The following is a 24332-nucleotide window of genomic DNA, read 5'->3' as shown; positions in this document are numbered from 1 at the left end:
ACTAGCCATTATGCGACTGGGTTATTTGTTGTACATATTTTTGTTTGTATTATCATTTCTGAAATTGTCTGGAAATTGTGGAATGTGTATGGGATGCGCACATATGTGTTATTTTATTTTGCTTCTATGCATTACTATCTCTGGAACGTTTGGAAATTGTGGAATGTGTATGGGATCCGCATATGTGTGTACTATTTTATTTTGTTTGCTATTTTACTGAGCTTGTATGCATAACTATCTTTGAAATGTATGGAAATTGTGGAATGTGTATCGGATGCAAATGTGTGTGTGTAATATTTCATTTTGCATTTAAAACATGTTGAAAATATTTTTCCGGTGTTGTCTTTACGGTTAGAAGTCTCGTAGGATATGGGGCGGAGCCCTCACATTTTTAGTTAGTTAATTAGTTTTGATGTTATTGAACCTTAACATTGTTCTTGGTAATATTAGTTTTAGGAAATAATTGCTTTTAATAATGCGCTTGGTAGCTCTGGCTCTTACCAATACACTTGGTGGCATCAGCTCTTAACAATGCTATTGGTTTTCAACCAGTAGAAAACCAATTTATACTGGTTGCTGTAATAATGGTTTTCAATACTATTCATGACAATATTGGCCCTTAATAATGTTCTGGGTAACATTAGTTTTCGGTAAAAATTGCTTTTAACGATGAGCTTGAGCTTGGTGGCATTGGCTCTTAATATTGTTCTTGGCATTACTGGCTCTTAATATTGTTCTTGGCATTACTGGCTCTTAATATTGTTCTTGGCATTACTGACTCTTAATATTGCTCTTGGCCTTATTGGCTCTTAATGATGAGCTTAGTGACTTTTGGCGACATCGACTCTTAATAATGCTCTTTGCATTGTCGGTTCTCAACAATGCACTTAATGATATTCATTCTTCACAATGCTCTTGACATTATTGGCTCTTAATGCTGTTGGTAATATTGGCTTTTTGGAAATTTAGTTGGAAATGAAGACGCCATCCATCTGTGGTCGCCTCGAGCTCGTTAGGGAAAATATATCGTTATGTATATTCTTTTTCCCCGGATCGAACCTGGAACCCGACGACAGACTTAGAGCCGATATTGCCACATGGCGATGTGGCCTGCGTATCTTTCGGTTTGACGACAACCTTCACGGTGGTAGACGAGCATTGGCTATAAGTAATAATGACGTTTAACTATGCTCCTGTTGAAATCGGCTATCTGTAATAGTGACTCTTAACAATGCCCTGAGCAATATTGGCTCCCTGCAAAAGGATATTTTTCCAGCATTTCTGAAAATTCTTCAATAATGCACGAGTTTGCGGATGCCGACTCTCCTCTTTCCAAACGTATAAAATCAGTGCGCGTCTGGTGAGGGCGGCCCAGCTGTTAGTTCCCAACGGTATTCGAACAATGCAGCGATTTTGAATACGATACACCCTATATTACAATGTTTCCTTGGAACAATACAATTTCCACTCCCATCATTGCAGAAAAAAAAAAAAAAAATGGCCTCCAGAATGTAACCAGTTCTTGTAAAGTTCTCCACGTATAATTACGAATCAGTTAAAACTCTACGAAGGACAACATTCCTCTCTGATATATACCGATTATCAAGTAATTACATCAACTAATTATCTCGTTTTTTGTTTTTCGGTTCCTAAACCCATTCGAATACAATAGCTCTTAAGTTTTCTCCGCCGCAATTTTTCTTAGATTTCTTCAGAATCAATCCGGGAAACTCTTATTGATGGCGGAATTATCTCCGAAAAATCTTGAAGAAAAATCGGCCGTTTTTTCACAAGTGCTTTCGATAAGTACCGGCAGCAATTGAAGAAATAGCAAAACAAAAAATGAAAAATTCTCTTCTACAAGGACCTTGTGTACGTGGTTATTTGTTTTTCCGCCGTATTAAATCTCAAGTATCCATACATGGTGTATAGACAGGCCATGTGCGTATGAGGTCTCGATGAGAGTTGGATTTTGAAAGAAACGTCATTGCGGTGAGTGCACATAGGCAGGCCCTGTGTGCGTGTGAAATGAGGCTAATCGTTTGGGAAATGCCGTGAATACACGTATGTGCCTATTACAGACCGCATCAGATAAGGTCCGAAGAAGTTGCTATATATCTAAGCACTAGTACACATTTTTTTTTTCCTCCCTTGGGTCTAGGCATGGCCTATGGAGCCCACTCTTGGGCCCTCAAGTGCTCGTTATTGCTATATAAAAGTGCCGCGTTCATGGTCCGAATGAATGGGAGGTAATACGTAGGGAAAATGACGTCAGAATCCATTGATTTAAATTTTATTTTTGATTATTTTTAAAGGATGGTTTTTTTATTTTGAATTAATTTCATCAAGAATTTTAGAAATTTTGAGAGAAAATATATCATTTTTAAAATTCATGAAAATTTAAAAGAAAAGAAGAAAAAAAATTATATGATAGAATATTGGAAATTTTTTTATAAAAGAGATCGCCAAAAAAAGGAAAATTTTGAGAAAAATCCTTAAAAACGTAAGGAGAAACATTTTCTTATTAGGAAAAGGGTGGCGAAGAAAATTTTGGGAAGCAAAACGAAATATGAAAAAACACAAATTTAAAAACTGAATAAAAATTTAAAAACAATAAAAATTTAAAAATTGTGAAAAAATCCAATAAAACAGGATTTAGCTATGGAACAAAATTTTTTTAATGTTTAAGAAATTTTTAAAAAAATTGAGAAAAAAAAAATAAATCAAAATTTCGAGAGGAAAACAAAAACGTAATTTTTCTTTGGAAAGACATTGGAATTGGAAATTTGATAGAAATTGAAAAATCTGGGAAGAAAATGATGGTCGAATAATTTGGTTTGAAAAGATAAAAATTTAGAATAAATAAATAAAAATTAATATTTCGTTTAACAAACTCAATAATTGCAAAAAAATGTAGAAACATTCAAAAATATCGTGAAAATTCTGAATGAAAACAAGAAAAGGGGGAAAATTGCGATATTAAAAAAAATTAAATAATTTATAGAAACCAATTTATTCGAGAAAAAAAAAAACTTGTAAAGGAACGGAGAAATGTAGCAAAATATCCTGGTAAAAAATTTAAAAATTTGATAAAAATTTGAGAATCAAATAAATTCAACAAAATGAAGAATTTCTGCAAGAATTAAGAATTGAAAACTACCAAATACTAAAAATTTGTAACATATAAAAAATTTGAAATTTCAAATTCAGGAAATGTTTAGAGAAATTGTGAAATTTCTGTAAAAAACTCAAAAATTTCAAACTTTATGAGAAAAATTGTAGAACTTAAAAAAATCAAATAATTAGAAAAAAAGTGAAAAAATTAGTAAAACATTATATAACGTTAAAATTGAAATATATTTATGTTACGGTAAATGTGATAAATCGGTTGTTATACATAATAACCGGTCATTATGCATACTCACCTTGGTAAGTTGGAAACATTTATCACTTTTACCGAAAAATGTGCATAATACACAAGCGTCGCTGATAAATTTGATAAATACTGAAAACATTATCACTTTTACTGGTGATTATGCATAAAAAACAAGTATCTTTGGTAAAGTTGATAAATACTTGAAATTTATCGGCTTTTTCTGTGATTATGCATAATACCCCAGTGTAATTGGTGAATTTGATAAAATGTGAAAAAGTTACAAACGAGTCTCGTATGTGTGATGAATATAGTCGGACCCCGATATAATGATTCAATACATTGTGAATCATCATGTATTGTATATCTATCATATAGTACGATTGACCATGTTTACCAACGACGCGAGGTATTATGCATAATCACCAGCAAAAGTGATAATATTTTAGTACTTACCATATTTACCAACGACGCTTGGGTAATATACATAATCACCGGTAAAAGTGATGAATTTCGGGAAATTTATCAAACTTACCAAAATACGATTATGCATAATAACAGCATTTATCACATTTACCGTAACATATATGCAGCTTAGAAAAAAAAAATTGGGAAACATTGAACAGAAGACCCATGAAAAAATAAATTCCGTCGAATTCCATCAAAAAAGATGTACGAAATAAGAAAGAAAGATAAATCCAGATTTTACAAAGAAAAAGAAATTGGAAAAAAATTTGAAAAAATTTCCCCTTTTTTTTCCAATTATGTTCTATCGATATTTTTAGTTAAATATCACAACATACCGAACATGCAAAAAACGTTCATATCAAATGGGAGAGAAAATAATAACTTCGATAGAATCACTATTAAAAATAAGCAAATATAAATAATTAAAGAATTATTCGTTATTAAATTAGAATAAAATTGAATTTGAAAGAAATTAAATTAGAAAAAAATTGAATTTGAAAGAAATTAAATTAGAAAAAAATTGAATTTGAAAGAAATTAAATTAGAAAAAAATTGAATTTGAAAGAAATTAAATAAGAAAAAAATAAAATTTGAAAGAAATTGAATTAGAAAAAATAAAATTTGAAAGAAATTAAATTAGAAAAAATAAAATTTGAAAGAAATTAAATAAGAAAAAAATAAAATTTGAAAGAAATTAAATTAGAAAAAATAAAATTTGAAAGAAATTAAATAAGAAAAAAATAAAATTTGAAAGAAATTAAATTAGAAAAAATAAAATTTGAAAGAAATTAAATAAGAAAAAAATAAAATTTGAAAGAAATTAAATTAGAAAAAATAAAATTTGAAAGAAATTAAATAAGAAAAAAATTAAATTTGAAATAAATTAAATTAGAATAAAATTAAATTTGAAAGAAATTAAATTTGAAAGAAATTAAATTAGAAAAAATATAGACATTATAACCGACCAATTATAATTATTAAAAAAAAATTACCCATAAAAATTCGATCTGAAAAAAATAGCACAAAAATAATTATGTAAGGCCGGGGTTATACACTGTAAAAGTTTGACGAAATTCCTTTTATAAAACTTGAAAAATCCAACCAATAAAGCTCATTGGTTTTACATTCGAGCAAACGCAACCGATAATCTCATCGGTTGAATTTTTCAAATTTTATAAAAGAACTTATAGAAAAATTTCGATAATGTAATACCAGTCTTAGGCCATTCATTTAAGTGATTTCATAAAACTTGAAAAATACAACCAATCGGCTACATTCGAGCAAATGCAACCTATCAGCTTATTGGTGGCATTTTTCAAGTTTTATACAAAACTGTTATAGTTCAAACCCGGCCTTGGGCAACTTTTCCTCTTCTTCCCAAATAAATAAATTTTCTATAAAAACGTCACCTTAATGGATAACCCACGAAAAATAAATGCATCTTCCAAGCCCGAAAAAAAACAGTATTAGGCCCGTACAGGCGCCTGGTAATGCGAATATACCACCCTTGAGGAACATTCCCTGCGGTGAAGGGCCTATCAAATATTACCGGCTTTATTTTATCCAACCTATGCTGCAAAAGAAACAAATTTACACTTAAATATTTCATGTACCTACACTAAAAACAATACAGAAATATCCAACCACGTATTTTCTAGAATTTTCTACTTTCCCGTTTAATTGTCTTCCACGACAGTTGGGCCATATCTCACCATTTATATTATTTTTCAGTCAATTATTAAGGCCTACCGAAGATATATACTGCGTGGAAAAAGCGGTGTAAATGCTTATTTTACAGAAGAAAAAAACCCTAAAAAACGAAAATTCTGGGATATATAATCCCCTAGAGAGCTATCTACCGGCTCCGCTAGCTATTACCACGGACAGAGATTGAAGTTTAATTCCGCGGGAAAGGCCTTCTTTATTTTCAAGAGGGGCCACGGCTCGATGACCCCTAAGGGTCGGGGCCTCAAGATTATTATTAAGGCCGCGAGTTTACGTTTGTGCCCACTTGAAATCGTGAAGTACCATTTTTCTTTTAAGGTAGAGGAAACAGAGTCTTCTTCCCATGGTGGATTTCTAAATAGAGAGGTTTGTATTTTACAATTGCCTACCTTTTTTCCGACTCCCCCCCCCCCCCTGCTTTTATATCATTTAGACCCCGTAGCTATTATATTTATATATATATATTATACTCTAGAGAATTGGTTGAGAGTATATCTACGATGCCGCGTGGATTTGTGTGTGTGTGACCCTTTTGAAGTGGATGAAAGGGCTATGGGAGATGAGAGAGTTGAAGGAATAATTGTTATTCGGTGTCATTGGAGAAGAGTTATTGTTATTATATTGTTATTATTATTGTTATCTTTTTCAATTTCCCCTTTTCCCCCCCATGTTATTTGTTTATTTTGAAATTGATATATAAGTTAGAAGTGGGTTAAGTAGACTGGGTTCATTGAAAAGAACCGCATTTATGGAGAGGAAAGGGTAGCTGTATAGCGTTGTTTTCGCTGCTTTTTCCGACTTGGGCTTAGGGATTAGTTGCTTGATTGCTTTATACTATACATGCAGGGCCGTTTTAAGAGCATCATGGGGGCGCCCCCCGGGCCAAGTGGTTTTCCTGAGGCCCCTACCTGGTAAATTCTAGAAAATTTCAACAGGATCTCATTTTTGTGAGGCCCTTCTTCTCTTGAGGCCGTGCCCGGGTGGGCCCACGCGTTAAGGACCGCACTGCATACATGATCAACACGTGGCCCCGCGGACCAAATGTGGTCCCCGACACTCTACTCCGACGTATCTAGCCCTCCTTGTAGTGCACATATTTCGATGGAACTTGTTATATACGTTATTTAGACCATGGGAGAAATATAACTGCTATAAAAAAGCGCCACTTTTTCACCTGGTGGTGAAAAACTTGGACGATTTTTTTTAAATCGAATTTTTCTTTTCTTCCCCATCGTCCATATATTCTATATACCAGGGCTAGACCAATCCCAGGCGCCAGTTCGTAATGGCGACTAAAAAATTGGTGCTGGTGCATAAAATTTTCTTTGTGTAGTTACTAAATTGTAGGTTGAGAGCAGCGCAAATTATTAGGATTTTAATGCATCATATCCGTTAACATGAAAGGGGGATCAGTATGGAAAAAGTCAAAAGAAGCATTATTTTGGACCTTTTCGTTGGGGTTACAAAAATTTCTGGCTCCTAGATTTTTCTGCGATTCGTCCAGCCTTCACTTAAGTGACCCCCGAGGCATACCCACAGATCACCGCGGCGCATTTACAGTATTTTAAGTGATTCGGGGCACACTTACAGTGGGCACCATTGTTACAATAAATTGTTGTCGATTTGCTCTGTTGTAGGGGACGATCGAATGTAAGTTTGGGATTCGGTGTTGCCACCGAGCCACGATTGCACGTGACTGACAGCGAAGGCTCTCCCCCCCCCCCCGACGACGGTGGGGCACCGGTATCCATCTTCGAGAGTGGCGAGCTCATCCTGTAAGAAGACAAGGCTCTGTGTGGTCCCATTCCCACTCAAAATGTGCATAATAATCATTATAAGGTTTTTATGCTGACCATATTTTCATCGTTGAAAATACGGGACAATCGCCAAAAACTGCCAGGTATTCGAAAAATCTGACAAAATCCTCGCTGTCAAACTAAGAAATGCATGCCGGCATTGTTGTTTGCAAGATCGATCACTCCTGCCCAGCCAATGGTCAGTTACACGTCCGTCAAATGATGCCGTACGTATTCTGCATCTGCACGAGAAGCCGTGACCGCGGAAGATAAGCGGTCTTCCAGAATGGTAGGAGAGAGAGAGAGAGAGACAGAGTCGGTATCTCGTGTCCAATGATTAATCGGACCATCTCTCTGCCAGTGACTATCTGCCTATACTACCTGTCTTTCAGCAGATGTCAACTTCTCCGGCGCCGTCAGGATCTGGCGTCGGAGCGCTGGGGACCCAGGGCTAGAGAACACAACTTCCCAGAGTCTTTTCCTCACGCCCGGACGAACACCATACTTGGGGTTTCGGGAAGAAGGAAGCACATCTCTTCTCTCCCCTTATGGTGTCCTTTCCAACTCACTGTCTCAGCCAAGCCTCATTAATTTCGCCACTAGTTCCGTGGTTCAAGAATTGTTTTCGGCCGTCGGAGAGAGAGAGAGAGAGAGTGAAAGAGGGTCGGTTGTGTGGCAGGAGAGGAAATGATGGAGGAAGTATAAAAGGCCCGTGCCGGGGGGGGGGGAGTAGATGGGGCTGTGTGCGGCACGTCTGTACGTATGTACGTACGTATGTTATGCATGTGTGTGAGTATGCATGTATGATCGTCTCGGGCGCTCTACTGACCATTCATCACACGGTTTCTGCCCCATTATGGGCAAATGGGTTTTAATTCGGCATTGTTTAGAGCACGGGAGTTCGAGCCCGTCGTGGTGGAGTGTAAAGCTGAAGGAGTGCGAGAGAGAGAGAGTATCTTGTTGTTGTTGGAGTCAGCGGGGCGTGGTGGATTTATGCCCGCTTTTATGCGGAGCCGGGCTCGTGAATATTCATTAAGATGGCGTTGGTCGTGGGAGGAGGAGGGGGGGGGGGGAATGGTAAGAAGATTCGAAGGAAAAGGGGTAGGGCCGCCGGGCCGGGCTTCGACTCTTTCTACTATCCCCCTCGCTTCCACCCTAAGAAACTACTGAAGAGTGCAGCTCGTCAGTGGCGTAAGTGTTGTGAGTGAGAGAGAGAGAGAGAGAGTTAGGGCTTAATAACTCGTCGGGCGACGCGATTAACTCTTAGCTCTCTCTCTCTCTCTCTCTCTTTCTCTCTGCGAGAGTAAAAGTTTTCCGCCAGAACAGAACACGAGGCATAACAACAACAACAACAGCAGCAGCAGCAACACGCACCACACACACACACCACTTGTGAAGCCCTTATATACTTGCTCCATTCTCCAGCCCAAAGCTTTTGCCCGTGCCAGAAGTTGCTGCTGCTGCTGCTTCTGTACGGCAATGTGCTTCAGTGGAGGCAGTTGTTGTTGGTTGGTTGGTTGGGCGGTGGCGATGACGACGAACACCCAAGCGCACACGCACGCACACACACACCACTCTTTTCCTTTCCCGTCTTTCTTGTTATTGAACCACGTTAGGACACAGACCCGTACTCACAGAACTGATGGACTTGCTGCTCCTCTAACTCCTGCAGCCCCTCTCCCCTCATCTCCAACGGTAATTAATTCCTCACGCTCCGTGCCCCTGAAAGCCAGCCGGATGAGGATGACCTCCTCAACAGGGGTGGATTGGAAGAAAAGCCTCCAACCAACTCGCACACATAAGTATGATGATGGGCCTCATTCGGTTGCCGGGATAACTCGCCCTGATAGTTCCATATAAATTTTCTCCGCAAACTAATTATCATTAGTATATTGATTGGGAAAAGTTTTAGCCGCTCCGTCTTGGCATTTCCTCAATTTACGTCAGCCATTTTTTTTTCTTTTTTAAAGTTTATTCCATTAGTCACTTGTGAGAATCTGGGCACGGAACTTATCCAGTCGAGCCATTACCCTGGAAGTACATACGATGATCGTGACTTTGATTCGAATCGATTCGAAGGCGAATGAAATGTTTTCCGGTTGCTATGAAACTTGATGTGCCAGCTAAACAAGCTGCTTTGGACTCAAGTCAAGATCTAAAAAGATTTTCCTAAAGATGACTATACTTTATGATGATCTAGTGCTTGAGTTTGACAGCCGACCCAGCCCTCTCGAAGCTAAACCACGATATAGAAAGCTAAAACTTAAAGCTCTCCTAAGGGAAAAAAAATTATTCGTTGATCTGGAACTGATTAATATAATATAGAAAGCACTCTCCTAAGGTAAACATTTTTTTGCTGATCTGGAACTCATGTAGAAAACGTTCTCCTACGGTAAACGATTTTTTGTGTTGATCTGGAACTGATTTATATAAAAAGCGCTCTCCTAAGGGAATTTATTTTTGTTGATCTGGAACTAATGTAGAAAGCGCTCTCCTAAGGGTAAAAAAAAACAGATTTTCGTCGATCTGGAACTTGAGGTGCCAGCTGATCAAGCCGCTTCAGACCTACGCCAAGACTTAAAAGCCACTGCCTCAGAGGTAATCGTGGTTTCAATTGATCTGGAGTTTGAGTTTGCTATCTTACTATGCAGTTAAGCAAGCTAAGATGTAAAAACCGTTGTTTTTGTGATCAAAGTAATGCTTTCCACCGATCTCGAGCTTGGCATGCCAGCTGATCACGGACCCAACTAAGATGTGCAATCCATTATATCTGATAGGTCGGCTGAAATTGGTTTTCTGTGGTTCCCAACTTCAAGGCGCAAATGCGAGCCGATCTCCTCGTTGAAAAGTCTCGCAACAGTCCTACAACGATAAATCATTCAATCATAACACTTCGCTCATAGTTAGAAAAACTGGTGGCAGATGGCAGCACTACACATAACACGCATTACAGAGAAACAAAAAACTTCACGTCAGGTTTCACTACACGTACATGCACATTCCCGCATGTACCAATTCGTTAGGGGGTTCCGCGGGGGGGGGGTGCATGTGTGGTGTAGCAGTAGTAGTTAGGGCCTCCAAAAAATCGCTCGGGGATCCATGATGTTCTTAAGTCAGCCACCTCGTTGGGCAATTTGCCTGTTGTGGCGTTGTATTTGTATTGTATTGTATTAAAGATAATCATCCGTGCCCTCTAAAAGCCAGTCAGATAAGGATGACCTCCTCAACGGGAGTGGATTGGAAGAAAAGCATCCAACCAGCTAGCACACATAAGTGTGATGAACTCATCCTAAGCTCCCGATCAAAGGATATCAAATCAATCTGGATCCAGAACAATCTCCATTGATGTGGAGCTTGGGATGACAGTTGATTTAGCCGCTTCAGACCCAAAATAAGATGTGAAAACCATTATATTTTACAGGTAAAAAGATAAGCCTCATTTGGTTGCTGGGGTAATTCACCCTGATAGTTCAATATAAAATTTCTCTCTAATTATCATTAGTAAATTGATTGGAAAGTTTTAGTCGCTCTATATCGGGATTTCCTCAATTTAAGTGAACCATTTTTTATTTAAAGTTTATTTCTTTAGTCACTGTCAGAATCTAGGCACAGAACTTATCCAGTTATATGACGACACATATGACGAACGTGACTTTGATTTAAGTGATTCGAAGGTGAATAAAATAAAAAGTTTCCCGGTTAGCATAAAAACGTGAGGGGTGCCAGCTGAAAAAACTCGCTTTGGACTGAAGTCGAGATCCAACAAGCATTGCCCTTAAGATCACCACGTTCTGCCGATATGTAGCTTTGGATATCAGCTGTTGACCCACTTGACTAACACGAGCTAAGACGTAAAAAGAATTGCATGTATGATGGCCATGCTTTTCATTGATCTTGAGCTTGGGGCACCAGTCGAATAAGTCCTTTCGAACCTGAAATAAGATGAGAAAAAGCGCTTTCCTAAGGATAAAAATGATTTTCGTCCATCCAGTACTCGGGGTGCCAACTGATCAAGCCACTTTGGATTATCACAAAGATTAAGAAACCATTGCCCTAAATTTAACAGTGCTTTCAATTGACCTGGAGTTTGCGTTCGAGTTCAAAACGGTTTAATCAGTGGACGAACTCAAACTAAGTCCTAAAAGATAACCATGCCACCTTCTTGTTGAACTTGAGTCTAAGCCGCTTAGTCAAAATGTAACAAGTGCTTTCCCAAAGGTGACTGAAGTAAAATACTTTTTTGTTGATCTGTAACTTAGGGGCCAGCTGAACAACCTTCAGACTTCAGACCCAAGCGGAAGAGGTGAAAAAAACTTTACGAGCTTCTCCATCTAATGACGATCAAAAGTGATACGTAAGCACAAAAAACTTTTTATCCTAAAGATAGGTGCTTTCTAGGTCCTTATGGGTAGGTCCTTTCTAGGTCCACTGGTGCTTATAGGTCCAGATGCTTTCTATTGATCTGGACTTGGGAGGGAGACAGGTGGGGGAAAGTCGCGTCAGACCGAAGCTAATAACGATGTAAAAACCGTCCTCCCCCGTAAAGATAAACAAGCTTTCTTTTGATCTTGAGCTTGGAGGTCCTGCTAACTTCATACTTAAGCGAAAAGGCAAAAAAAAAGTTACCTTGAAAGATAAACATGCTTTCTATTGATCTGGAGATCTGCGTTTGATAGCTAACTAAGCTGCTGCCAATCCCAGCTAAGAAGTAAAGCGCATTATTCCCTAAAGACAGGCTTACTTTCTATTTATCTGGAGCTTCCGAGGGGCTGGGGGTGCTGCAGCTGACCAGACCCATTGTAAAAACTCTCACTCCCACTCTCAGCTCATAGTTCGAAAAATACATGGCAGATGGCAATACTATAACACGCATTACACAGAAACAAACTTCATAGGTCCAAAACACGTGTACGCACACATTCCAAAATGTACCAATTCGTCAGAAGTTCCGCAGAGGAATATTGACGAGGTGCATGTATGGTTTAATAGCAGTAGGTGACCAAATCACTTCAGACCTACGCCACGATGTAAAATCACCCCCCCCCTCCTCCCACCCTCAAAATATAAGCATTCTTTCTTTTGATCTTGAGATTGGAATTCCAAATAACTAAACCACTTTTGGACCCACACAAAGAAGGGAAAGTATTATCTCCCTAAGGCTAAATATGTTTTCCATTGATCTGGAATTTGCGTTTGCCATCAGACTGAGTCACTTCAGGCCCAAGCTAACGCAAATATGAGTAGATTTCTCCGTTAAAAAGGGTCCCCCACACAGAGAGCAACAGGTCTATACAACAGTACAAATCAATTGACATTTTACTCATAGTAATAAGCTAAGATGTAACAAATCTTGTCTTTATAACAATAGCCATGCTTTTCATTGATCTGGAGCTTCAGATGCCAGCTGATCAAGCTGCTTCAGACCCGAACTAAGATGTGCAAACCGTTGCACCCCCCCCCTCCCCTTCCCCCCAAAGATAAACATGCTTTCTTTTGATCTGGAGTTTGCGTTTGCCATCTGACTAAGAAGCGATATGTTTATATGTAAAGAACCGTTGTCCTTATGATAATAGCCATGCTTAACATTTATCTGGAGTTCGGGATGGTAGCTGATTAAGCTGCTTCAGTGTCAAACAAAGATGTGCAAACAATTGTATCTTAAAGATAAACACCTTTTCTATTGATCAGGAGCTTGCGTTTGCCAGTTGATTGTCTTTTTTTAAATTCCTGTCGATCTAGAGCTTGGGGTACTAACTAACCAAGCCATATCGTATCCAAGATATAGATGTAAAAACAGTTGCTGTGAAAGATAATAACACGCTTTCACGTTGATCATACGCAATGAGACACTATATGAATACGGGCTAAAGTTCTCTGGAACCTTACGAGTCGTTCTATGGAATTTTGAAATGCACAGGTAAAGCATAAACATCCAAACGTCATAATCACAGGTTGGGAGCGATCACAAGTATATGCTCGAATACAGAGCTGGGCCACTCGTACTTGTTATTAAGCTCAATGATCGACCGGTGATTGTAGATATAAAAGCCACGAAAATAAAAGTCACTTTCTCAGATATGATGAAGTATTCCGTGATAGAAAATTAAATTGAGAACTAAAAGCACGAAGAGAAGGCAACAAGCCACAACCAAAGCCACTTCCGAGAATCGGTCTTTAAATCTCGAAATCACTCTGACAGCACCCAGAGCCCGAAAATGACAGCGAGATATTGCCTCGAAGATCCCTAGCAATACATTATTTATTCCTATAGATTGCTCTGACAACAATGGATATATTCTCTATCTCTCTCTCTCTCTGGGCGAAAGACAGCCAGCAGCAGCCGCAACGATGGCTGGCGTCTGACTTCTAGGAATGAGAGACAGGTGTCTTAACCCCTTTGATGATGAATGGTTGGAAACAATAGACAGTGATCTTAAAATCCTTCGTCAAGCGTGGGGGGACCACCCTCTTCGTTCCCGAAATCTGCAGTTTCGGGAATTGGAAATAACCCAACCGTTACCCCATTCTCTCTCTCACTCACTGTCTTACCATTTTACTTGGTTCTTCGGTATCCTCCAGAGCCAGTTCGGTATCATCAGTATCATCATCATCATCATCACCCTATTCACTTTTGAGAGGAAGGGATCGGAGGAGCGACAACAGTGAGAGAGAGAGAGAGTTGAGATCATTTGTCGTTCGGTGACATCTTCATAGCACACAGAGATTCTGCTGATTGTTGTTCTGTTTGCTGTCCTTAAAGAGCGGACCCACCAATAAATTAAGTGAAAACTCCATTCTCCCGCCGTAGCACCACCAAACTCGTCTCTCGAAACGATGCTAGTGACGTTTTGCATGCGAATAACCGATTGTTTGACTCTCGTTCAAGATATATATACACATACATCCAACGACCGACATAATTAATATATACAGACACCGACTTTACATCAATCATATTCCATTCTGAAAAGATTCTGGAAGTCTCTTGAGAGGACGGATCGGAAATAATCGCTTTGCTCATTCGACAATTCCGTGGTGTCAGTTTCATTTTCAATATTGTATAAGTGAAGAATTGGGCTTTATTTGGCTTCGTCACCGAAAGTAAGTTAGGGCAAGGGATGTCATAAAGTTATAAAAAACTTCAAGAAATCGGGTTTTTTTTTTAAACCTTACAGTGGCATTGACGAGATATCTCGCATGACATAATGCGTTTCATTTCAGTAATCACGAAATTTCAGTAATCCTTAAAACTTATTTATTTCGGCCGGCCATGACGAGCCAGCTACTGCGTTGTAGTTGTTTTTACAGTTAAGCATGTTTACTCCTTTGATAGGAAACATAGGCGGAGATGGAAGTCTGGGGGGGGGCATGACGATGATGATGTCAATTCATATATACATATATACATTAGATCAGTCGACTCCACCTTTGACGCTCGTGGGGGGCACCCCCCATGCCCCCCCTCCCGTATCTCCACCCATGATCAAAGGTTCGATTTTAATTTCCTGCAACATCAATACCCCTTTAGACAGTCAGTTTTCCGGACATATTGTATTCAGAAGGTAGAGTGACGTCTTTCTTCATGTGTTTTCCATTCCCCTCCCCCGCCTGTCAGATCAACTTCCAATGGGCAAAGTCAGCTTTTATTCAAAGTTTGATAACAGAAGGGGAAGAGACGGTGTTTTTCTTTTCCCTTCGAGTAAGTATAGGAATGTGCGTACAGTGTAAATAACAGAAAAAGGTAGAGTATTTATCTTCTTTGTTTTATTATTATTATTATCGGTGTTAGGGAGGGGTGAAGCACTTATCAGCTGCCAAAAAAAAAAAAATCTCTTTCAAAACTGGTGTCGTTTTGTAGAGGATTTAGTGATTTCCACTGCGGCAGTTACAAGGCGGATCAGAGAAATTTCAAAAACTGCTTCAAGGATTGAACTCCCTCCTTGTTGTTTGGCTACAAATTTGGAAGATGTATAGTTTAGTTAATGCTACGAATGTTCAAAACTTTACTTTACTTCGTAGTGTAGAAACAGGAGTATCTCTTTTGTGTTACATTATTTTCTCCCTAATGTCTTCCTCTTCTTTCGAGAATATAAAAAAATATTACTTAATTAGATGGGAAAAAACACGATCTTCCATGAAAGAACTCACCCTAGAAAAACCAACACAAGGGAAGGGAAGCTGTATTATATCACACATCTTCTGAACACAACATAAAATTCAGCACACAAAAGATTCATGTGCATGACCAGTAAAATCGTTACTGAAGAAGGATGCAAATTTAACGAGTCACAGAAGTTACATGCGACGTTGAAGAAATAGTCTGAAGGAGAATATGACTGTGAAGAAAGCTCCTGAAGGAGCAAGTGTTGTGGAAAAAAATGTCTAAATGAACATGTGACTTTGAAGAATGTCTCGAATAGCGTAAAGATTCTGTGACTTCGAAGAAAGTTTCGGAAGAACTCTGCCACTTCGAAACATGCGACTTCGCAGAGAGTAATTGAAGGAACACGCGACTTTGAAGAATGTCTCGAAAGACAAAAAGATCCCGTGACTTTTAAGAATATCCTGGAAGGATCCTGTGATTTTGAAGAAAGTAATTAAAGGAGCATGTGACTTTGCAGAGAGTTATGGAAGGATCATGTGACTTCGAAGAATATCTTAAAAAGTGAAAAGATCCTGTGGCTTTAAAGAAAGTAATGCAAAGAGCATGTGGCATTGAAAAAAGTTACCGAAGGAGCAATACGACAATAACGATCAATACGTCCAAGATAATCAAAATAGGAGTCTCATAACTCAAGAAGTTTGGTCCTACAGCTTTCTCTTCGAATTGAGCTCGAAAGAAAACCAGTTATTACTGGATAATTATTCTTAATTATCCTTAGAATATCAGTTAATTTATAAAGTTTAATCAATGGCAACGGTCAAGTATGGCCAACTTTTTCTCCCTCATATATGGTGCACAACAATGTGTTCAGCGGGTCGAGTATTCACTTCAACCGCGAACATCAAAGTGACTGAATCTGCAAATCTTGCCGAGCACACATTCGCTCGTTGCGTCCGATTCCGATCGTTTCAAAACGGAGCTGTTTGTCTTTATTATTGCACGGGTAGTTACACAAAACTGCGTGTGTGTGTGTGTGTGTGTGTGCTGTTAATATTAAACGCGAGAGAATATTGTGTATGTGGGATATCAACCGCACACCAACACCGCCAATATGCATCACAACTGGACCGGGAGAGAGTCGTTTGTTGTAATTTATAGCCACGAGTCCCTTCCAATGATATCTTTGCCATTATCTCAACGCCTTGTGCCCCGTGGTATATATTCCTTACGGTTTTCGTCAGTTAGTAGTCCGAATCGTCGGGGGTCAGTGGGCGAGAAAAGATGTGCCCAACCAACAACAACCCCACCCAACCCAGCACCAGAACACATAAACCGCCATCGCTGGCCGCAACAAACGGGAAGACGTGGTCGCAATCGCTTCAGTTTGTGGTAGAGGGGGTTGGTGGTGGAAGGCCAAGCGAGTTAGAGAGGGAACAACCGTTATCTCACTCGAGCCGATGTCGGTCCAGCAGCGTGGTCATCGGCACTGACCGTCAATCTCTGCTACTATCCATGGTCTGTCTCTCTCTCTCTCTCTCTCCATCCCATCGCCAGCTCAGTTGCTGATAGGAAGATGCGCATGACACGCACGGCTGAGGCCGTTGTTGTTCTGGAGGGAGTTTCAATCTCTGTGGTCCTCTCTGCCCTTTCGCCTCCTTTCCCAATTTCGCCGTTTATTAGAACGGTTTTGAAGCGGGATTTCGTAAGTGACCGCACGACATAAAACGAGGAGGACGAGGAGGCAGGAAGGAGGCGAGCAGCTAGCGGCGGGCAAAATAAACTGACCGTTCGTGCGGTTCCCAAAACAAGACGCGATATTATGAACGTTAGTTATTCAGCGAAAACAAATGGCATTGTGTGGCCGCAGTGAATACGTATCGTTAATGATTATAAACATAATATCATAATCTCCGCGAGTATACCGAGTTATAATTGATCTGGAAAAGTAAATGACTGACCACCACGCTGCCGGTCGCTGCCCACTTCCGATTTCGGTTGAATGGTAGATTAAATGCGACTCGAATGTACTCGGAGTAACATTATGATAAGAGTATTTGTCCTACAGAGGACGGAGATGACGGTTTCGACGTTTTCCTCGACGTTTTCGAGAACAAAATCGGTTTCGAAGAGAATTTTGTTCCCTAAGAAAGGATCAGACACATCGATTCTTATATATGAAGATTCGTGCATTAGGCATGCACTGAGGGTGAAAGTTTGCTTACTATTCACAATCGGAGCATTAACAAAGTATACACCTGTTTCTGCTTTCAGAGAGAATGTCCAAAGTGTGCAGTTAGGTTTGTGAAATCGCTGTTATATATACTAACTAGCTATAATACCCGGCGCTGCCCGGGTTTTCTTCATTGAGGCTTTTTGGATCATGCGATATCTCCCTCTTTCTTTGAGGGACATTCAAACACCGTGTCTAAGTTAACCAATATGGCGACTTCCTGTGCGACTCATGAAATAAACAAATCTCGATTTAAAGAAACATAGAAATGAATATATACTTTTCTTTCCTTTTTTAAGGGGCGCTATGTATTTCTATTCCCCCTCCCCCTGAACTTCAAGTTATCTATTTCTGCCTGTTTCAGCTTTCAAAAATGCTTAATTAAAGCTGTGGAATTTTTTCGATGCACTTTTTATGGGCCCATAATTAATTTTAAAACAACCTAAACTGTATGAATTGATGCAGTTGAATATCAAAAGATAATACGGAGACATTAATTTTTCATGCTTGAGAAGATATAAATAAAAAGTTGAAATCAATGTTATTACATGAATACCCAACTCAAAAGTAGGTCCGGCTAATTACTTCGTATTCAATCTCCTGGGCTTCCTATACCTCTAAGCAAACACAATATTTCAGAAATCGGGAATTCTATACAATTTTTAAAATTATTGATGTGGCGGAAAACCCCACCAAATTTCAGCATTTCTACAGTAAAATCGGCAATTTTAACAGTGATTTCTATGAGTCTCACCCTTTTCCTGACCCTCAAAGCGATGCTGATGATGATTATGGCGTCTATTCAAAAAGCCTCATTACTGAGAGTATTGAAATGTAATTGTATTGAATAGTAGTATTGAAAGTATTGGCAAACCATTATAAAGGCATAAACTATTATGCATATACTAACAGGATTAAAGAAGTGACAAACCATTGAAAAGGCATATACACGTCTGAAACTCATTCCTAGGGAACCATGGTAACCAAAGCAAACGTTCGGAAAGTGATTATTGAGGCCCGAAAACCATTGTTGCCCTACAGGTTTTTGCCCATTTGGGGCATTTGCCCTGGTCTGACGAAATTTTAAAGTAACCTCCTATCATTTAAGTCGGGTCCTATTTGGTATATATGCAAAATTTGGCGACGATCGATCTAAAATTGTAGATTTGTATAGAGAACATACATACACACACAGACAGACAGAAAATCAGTTTTATATATATATAGATAGATTTTGATTATATTTTGTGATTGTTTTGCAACAAAATTTTTGATTCCTCCAGAACCAACTCTACAGAAAATAGTCTACGTTTTGGACAAAAGACAAAGCAGATGGTTTTATCGTTCTCGTGAACAGATACATTCAAGTTGCAGTTTGGAGATATGGATGGCTTTTCTAATTTTATACAGCATTGCAGAAGGTGGTTGCCCTTGCCAGTTCCAACTTCACGAAAGATGACTTCCTTAGTTAGATTTAGCCCTGACAAGATAGCTTCCTCGGTTGCATCTAACTCAGCAGAAGATGGCTTTACTCATCAGATTCGACTCTACAAAAGATGGCTGAGCTAAGCAGTTCCAGCCTTGCAGAAGATGGTTGTGCTAGCTAGTTCCAACTCTACAGAAGATGGCTTCCCCCTGTTTGATTTTACTCTGATCAAGTTCGCGCTTTCTCGGTTAGATATAACTCTACAGAAGATGGATCAAAAATCCTCAGTTCCGATTCTGCAGAAGATTTCTTCACTCATCACTTCCAAACACAAATAAGAGGCCACAACAGGCAAAATGCCCAAAAAAAAAAAAAGATGCCCATAACAAAACCTCCTTCCACCTTCTTCATTACTTCCAATTCTGCAGAAGATTTCACTCATCACTTCCACCTCTGCAGAAGATGGCCGTGCTCGTTACTTTCTGGAGAAGATGACTTCCTCAGTTAGATTTGACTCTGAGAATAAGATAGTAGTTTTCTCGGTTACTTTCAATTCTGCAGGATATTGACCTTCTATGTTAGACGAAACTCTGCAGAAGCCACAACACTTCTATAGAACATTTGCTCCATACTCCACTTGGGGAGTGCAGGTAGTGCTAAAGCCAAGAAAATTAGCCCCTCTCCCCGTAACTACTGGAAGAATATCTGACCAAAATTAAGGTTTCGAAAACTTCTTTAATGATGGTAAAAGCTAGCATTTTCTCCCTCTTGCTTGTAATTTAAGGACATCGTTTTCCGATTTTTCAGTTTACGTCTACATTCAAACTGAGCTGATGGCTATAAGCTTGGTTCCAGCTCTGATCAAAATATAAAGTAATCCACAAAAAATCTAGCCCTGAACTATATCTTGAATCAAAATAATATTCTAATTAATGAGAAATTTTCATAGCGCGTCACTCAACCAGTATCATGATCATAACACTAATATTTGATATAGCCAAAACAGAGCAGTTAGATGCTCCATCCCTCACCATTGACACACACAGGGTCTCTGGGCCCACTTCTCTCTCGAAACCTTCATTTCTTGGCTTAAAACCGAAGAATAATTTCAGTCCAAGCGAGCACAAAGCGGGGGTAAAGAATTGAATCAAGTGACGACGGAAGGAATTAGAAATTATGAATAAAGCCCTTATCATTTTTCGACCATTTGCCCAAAGTAATTAGAATTATATTTCCCCCAGGGATTTCAAATCAGTGACCCCCTCAGTAAAATTTTCGTTTTGCGGGGGGCAAAACGGTGGGAAGGAGGGCTTAAATGCAGAGATTGGCACGAAATTTCTACATTTGAGAACGAGAAGAGAGAGAGAGATTTTCAAAGGCACCGAGTGATAAAATGAGATAATTGCGTATGTAAGAGACGGGGTTGAGTGAGTGGAAGCGTGCTCTAGAAATTCGAATGTGGGAAAGGTGATCGTTTCGAGCACCCACAACCACCTTTCCCCTCCTGCTTTTAAACCGATCCCAACACTAACCCCATCTTTTCCTTTTCGCACGTATTAACGATATATACCCAAAATGTTAGCTTAGACTGACGGGGGTAAAGATAGACGAGGGTTCAAAAAGGAGTCGGGGGGGGGGGGGGGTTAAGTAAATACAGCATTTTCTCTGGCAGGTCCTCACCACTTTTCCCACCTAAAACACCAGTACTAATTGACCCGTTTCTCACATTTCCTCCCCGATCCTAGAAATACATACATACAACAGAGCTTCTCTCTCTCTCTCTCTCTCTCACTCCGGAATCATCATTGGGTGGTTGTGAGGAAAAGCGGTTGAAGCAGGAATGAAATCGGGAAATTCCGAAGCATTTTGAAAGGTTTTGGGAAGGCGGAAGGGGGGAGAATGAGAGGGGCCCTAAAGAGTCTAAAAGGGGGGCTAAACGCTAAGGAGTATTAATAATTCCTACCTGGGTGTTTGTTATGTGTTAGGGTTGAAGGGATTTTCGAAAGGGTGCCGCTTAACACCGTCGATTTTATCCATCTTTCCTCTCGCTTCAACTGCTTCGGGTTCATTTTGAAAAGGGCCTTTTGGTGGTGTAGAGATGATGGTTCGTTCATTTTCACTCTCGAACAAACGCATACACACACTCTCTCAAAATGTGTGTGCTCTATGTAACATAACCAACCGATCGGGCGATTTATCGTAGGAGTGTTTGGGGGGGGGGGGCGTTCGAGAGTTAAGTTTCAGTGAGTTTTAAACAGATTATTTACTCGTTCGGAAAGATAGAGTGAGTGTTCGGTTCAAAATGTGTGCCAGGATATGATTCATTTCGAACTCGTTCCCGGGAGGCATGATAGCCGGTGTTGCTGATTCACCCGCGAGGGTTTTGAAGCGATTTACATTGTTAAGTGAGTTAATTCACTTCCAAAGTATCGAAATGTTGTTAGCAGTTGGTGGTGGTGGTGGTGATTTCGTTTCGTATTCGTTGTCCGAAAAAACAGAAATATATGTTAATTTAGGTTTAATATTACTTAATATTAGGTGGGGGAGTGGGATTAGAGTTTCAGATTTGTTTGGACTATTGAAGCGATCAGAGGTGTAACCTGATCTGACCAAATGTCAGATTAGTGATTCCGCACCAGAAGATGCATTCTGGCTCAGTGTAGTGATTTAGTATTGGGTGTGGAGTAAGATTGATCAGGAGCATTGCGAGATGTCTCTGGGACAAAATTATATCGAACATAAGTGATAGAGCTGTGATCTCTAATCAGTGTAGCGGTGATTTTAGGTGGCACCTCAAATTTTGTAGGGGGTGAAAAGTGTAGGGGACGAAAAAAAAAATTGAAAGGCAAGGGCTACAAAGGCAAAAATTTGAAAAACCATAAGATCGAAAATCGGAAAAGGGCCATAAGGCAGTGGTTCTCACACTGCCCACAGCTCCCTTGCTGTGGTAAACGTTCATCACGATTCTCCAGAATAGTCAAACAAAGAATTCTTCGAAGCAACGAATAGGCGCACACATCCATGTCCCCAAGAGGGGGGGGGGCGCTGACTGGGCTCTAACCCTTTAGCCCGAAACAATTATCATCATTTTTTGTTTTTCATGCTATAAATTCACTATAGAAGAGCCTGTGAAAACTCTGGTTTGAAGTCCCGCCAAAGAACCCAGCATAGAGACCCTGCTCTAGGATGTGAGCTGGGGAAGGGGACATGCACACATCAATATCTCCAACTCACCGTGACACCCCTAGGAGTCATGACGAACCACTGCACAAGGGTAAGAATAAAATGCGGCCGGTTTTCCAAAATCTGGGATTCAGTTTTTTACCCAATCCGTGAGGGCGCCGACTCGGAATCAGAAAATCTTGCGCACTATGCAAAAGGAAGAGGGAGCGTAGGTTGAAGAAGCAGAAATTCAAAAAAGAGCATTGAGGCAGAAATTCAGAAAACGTTATGAGAAGGGGAGGTTGTAGAAATTCAGCGAACGGTGTATAGCAGGCATCTTCAACCCGTTGCTCGCGAGCGCCAAGATGCTCCCTGAAGAACCCAGAGTGCTCGATACTGGTGTCCGATTTCGTGCTCGCGAGCACTTAATCAACATTCTAAATGAACACCTTGTACAAATTGCATTCAAGGATTGAAATCATCCTGATTCCATGCATTCGTATGACAAACTTGTCGTCATAGTGATCTTCTTTTGATGTACAGAAAACTAGAAAAAGATTGAAGACCTTTGGTATATAGGAAGGGCAGGTTGCAGAAATTCAGGGAATGACATATGGGAAGGAAGAGGTTGTAGAAATTCAGAGAATGGTATATGGGAAGAGGAGGCAGAAATTCAAAGAACGGTATACGGGAAGAAGTGGCTGCAGAAATCCAGAGAACGCTTGGAGAAGGGGAGGTTGTAGAAAGTTGGAGAACAGTATATGAAAAGAAGAGGATGCAGAAATTCAGAGAACGGTATATGGGAAGGAGGAGGTTGTAGAAATTTAGAGAATGGTATACGGGAAGAAGAGGTTGCAGAAATCTTCAAGGAACGACATATGGGAAGGAAGAGGTTGCAGAAATTCAAAGAATGGTATACGGGAAGAAGAGGTTGCAGAAATTCAGAGAACGGTATATGGGAAGGAGGAGGTTGCAGAAATTCAGAGAACGGTATATGGGAAGGAGGAGGTTGTAGAAATTCAGAGAATGGTATACGGGAAGAAGAGGTTGCAGAGATTCAAAGAATGGTATACGGGAAGAAGAGGTTGCAGAAATCTTCAAGAAACGACATATGGGAAGGAGGAGGTTGCAGAAATTCAGAGAACGTCGTGGGAAGGTTTGAATGGAATTTTAAAAAATTAATTAATTAATTAATTTTTTGGAATTTATAAAAAAAACACGGCAAAGGAGAGGAAAAAATTTAAAAAAAAATAGAAGGATGGAAATAAGGAAAAAGGCCGGGGGGGGGGCTGGAGTTCTGAAAATTCATATTCAAACAGATAGTCAAAAAATTCTCAAAGAATGCAAATATTTTCAGAGAGAGGAAGATTCAGAAACAATCAGGGTGACAAAAATTTTGAAGAAGACAATGGCAAGTCATAAATTCCTAAAATATATCAAGTGAAGCAAAAATTTAGAAAAAAAAATTACAAGGTAGTAATTCAGAAAAAAATTTATTGTGCGGGGGGGGGGGGGGGGACAGAAATTCCAAAATAAAAAACGGAGAGGAAAGCAGAAATTTGGAATAAAGAACGGAGGAATTCACAGAATAGGTGATGGGCAGAAATTCAGAAAAGAGAATATTACTGCAATATATTACCACATTTTTGTTGGTTGTACCTTGAAAAACAGACACAAGAAATACATCTATCTCAAGGGGCGCGGTAGCCCGGTCGACAAAATACTCGCCTAAAGTACCGAAGGATGTTTAGAGGTGTCGCGAGTTCGATACCCGGTTCGTCCTGGCACAGGGGTACAACAAAAAACGGCGACTTGACCGCAGCAAAAAATTGCTACCGCAGGGAGTTTCCCCCATCGAGGGGTTAGCGCACCAACCTCTCGATGAGTATAACAACAAGCCTGTCGTTCGGAATCGGCAATAAATTGTAGGTCCCGGTCTAATTAGCCCTCGTGTGCAGGAAATGACCGTGGTGCGACAAAAATGATCAATGATCAACATCTATCTCAAAGCGACTCGGATCAATTGGAAACGTGACAGATAATCGAAC

General features: G+C 39.6%; 1 protein-coding gene across 3 annotated transcripts in view; it reads right to left on the bottom strand.

The window, feature by feature from the left end:
• Nucleotides 1–24332, bottom strand: part of LOC149066851 (homeobox protein cut-like) — a 179534-nt gene that overhangs the window by 22824 nt on the left and 132378 nt on the right. The window lies entirely within an intron of this gene.

This window comes from Pholcus phalangioides, unplaced genomic scaffold (assembly GCF_987345545.1).
Source record: "Pholcus phalangioides strain wild (caught in Gottingen) unplaced genomic scaffold, Ppha-v1.0 ptg000032l_1, whole genome shotgun sequence".
NCBI classification, from domain to species: domain Eukaryota; kingdom Metazoa; phylum Arthropoda; class Arachnida; order Araneae; family Pholcidae; genus Pholcus; species Pholcus phalangioides.
This window is presented reverse-complemented; position numbering and strand designations above follow the sequence as displayed.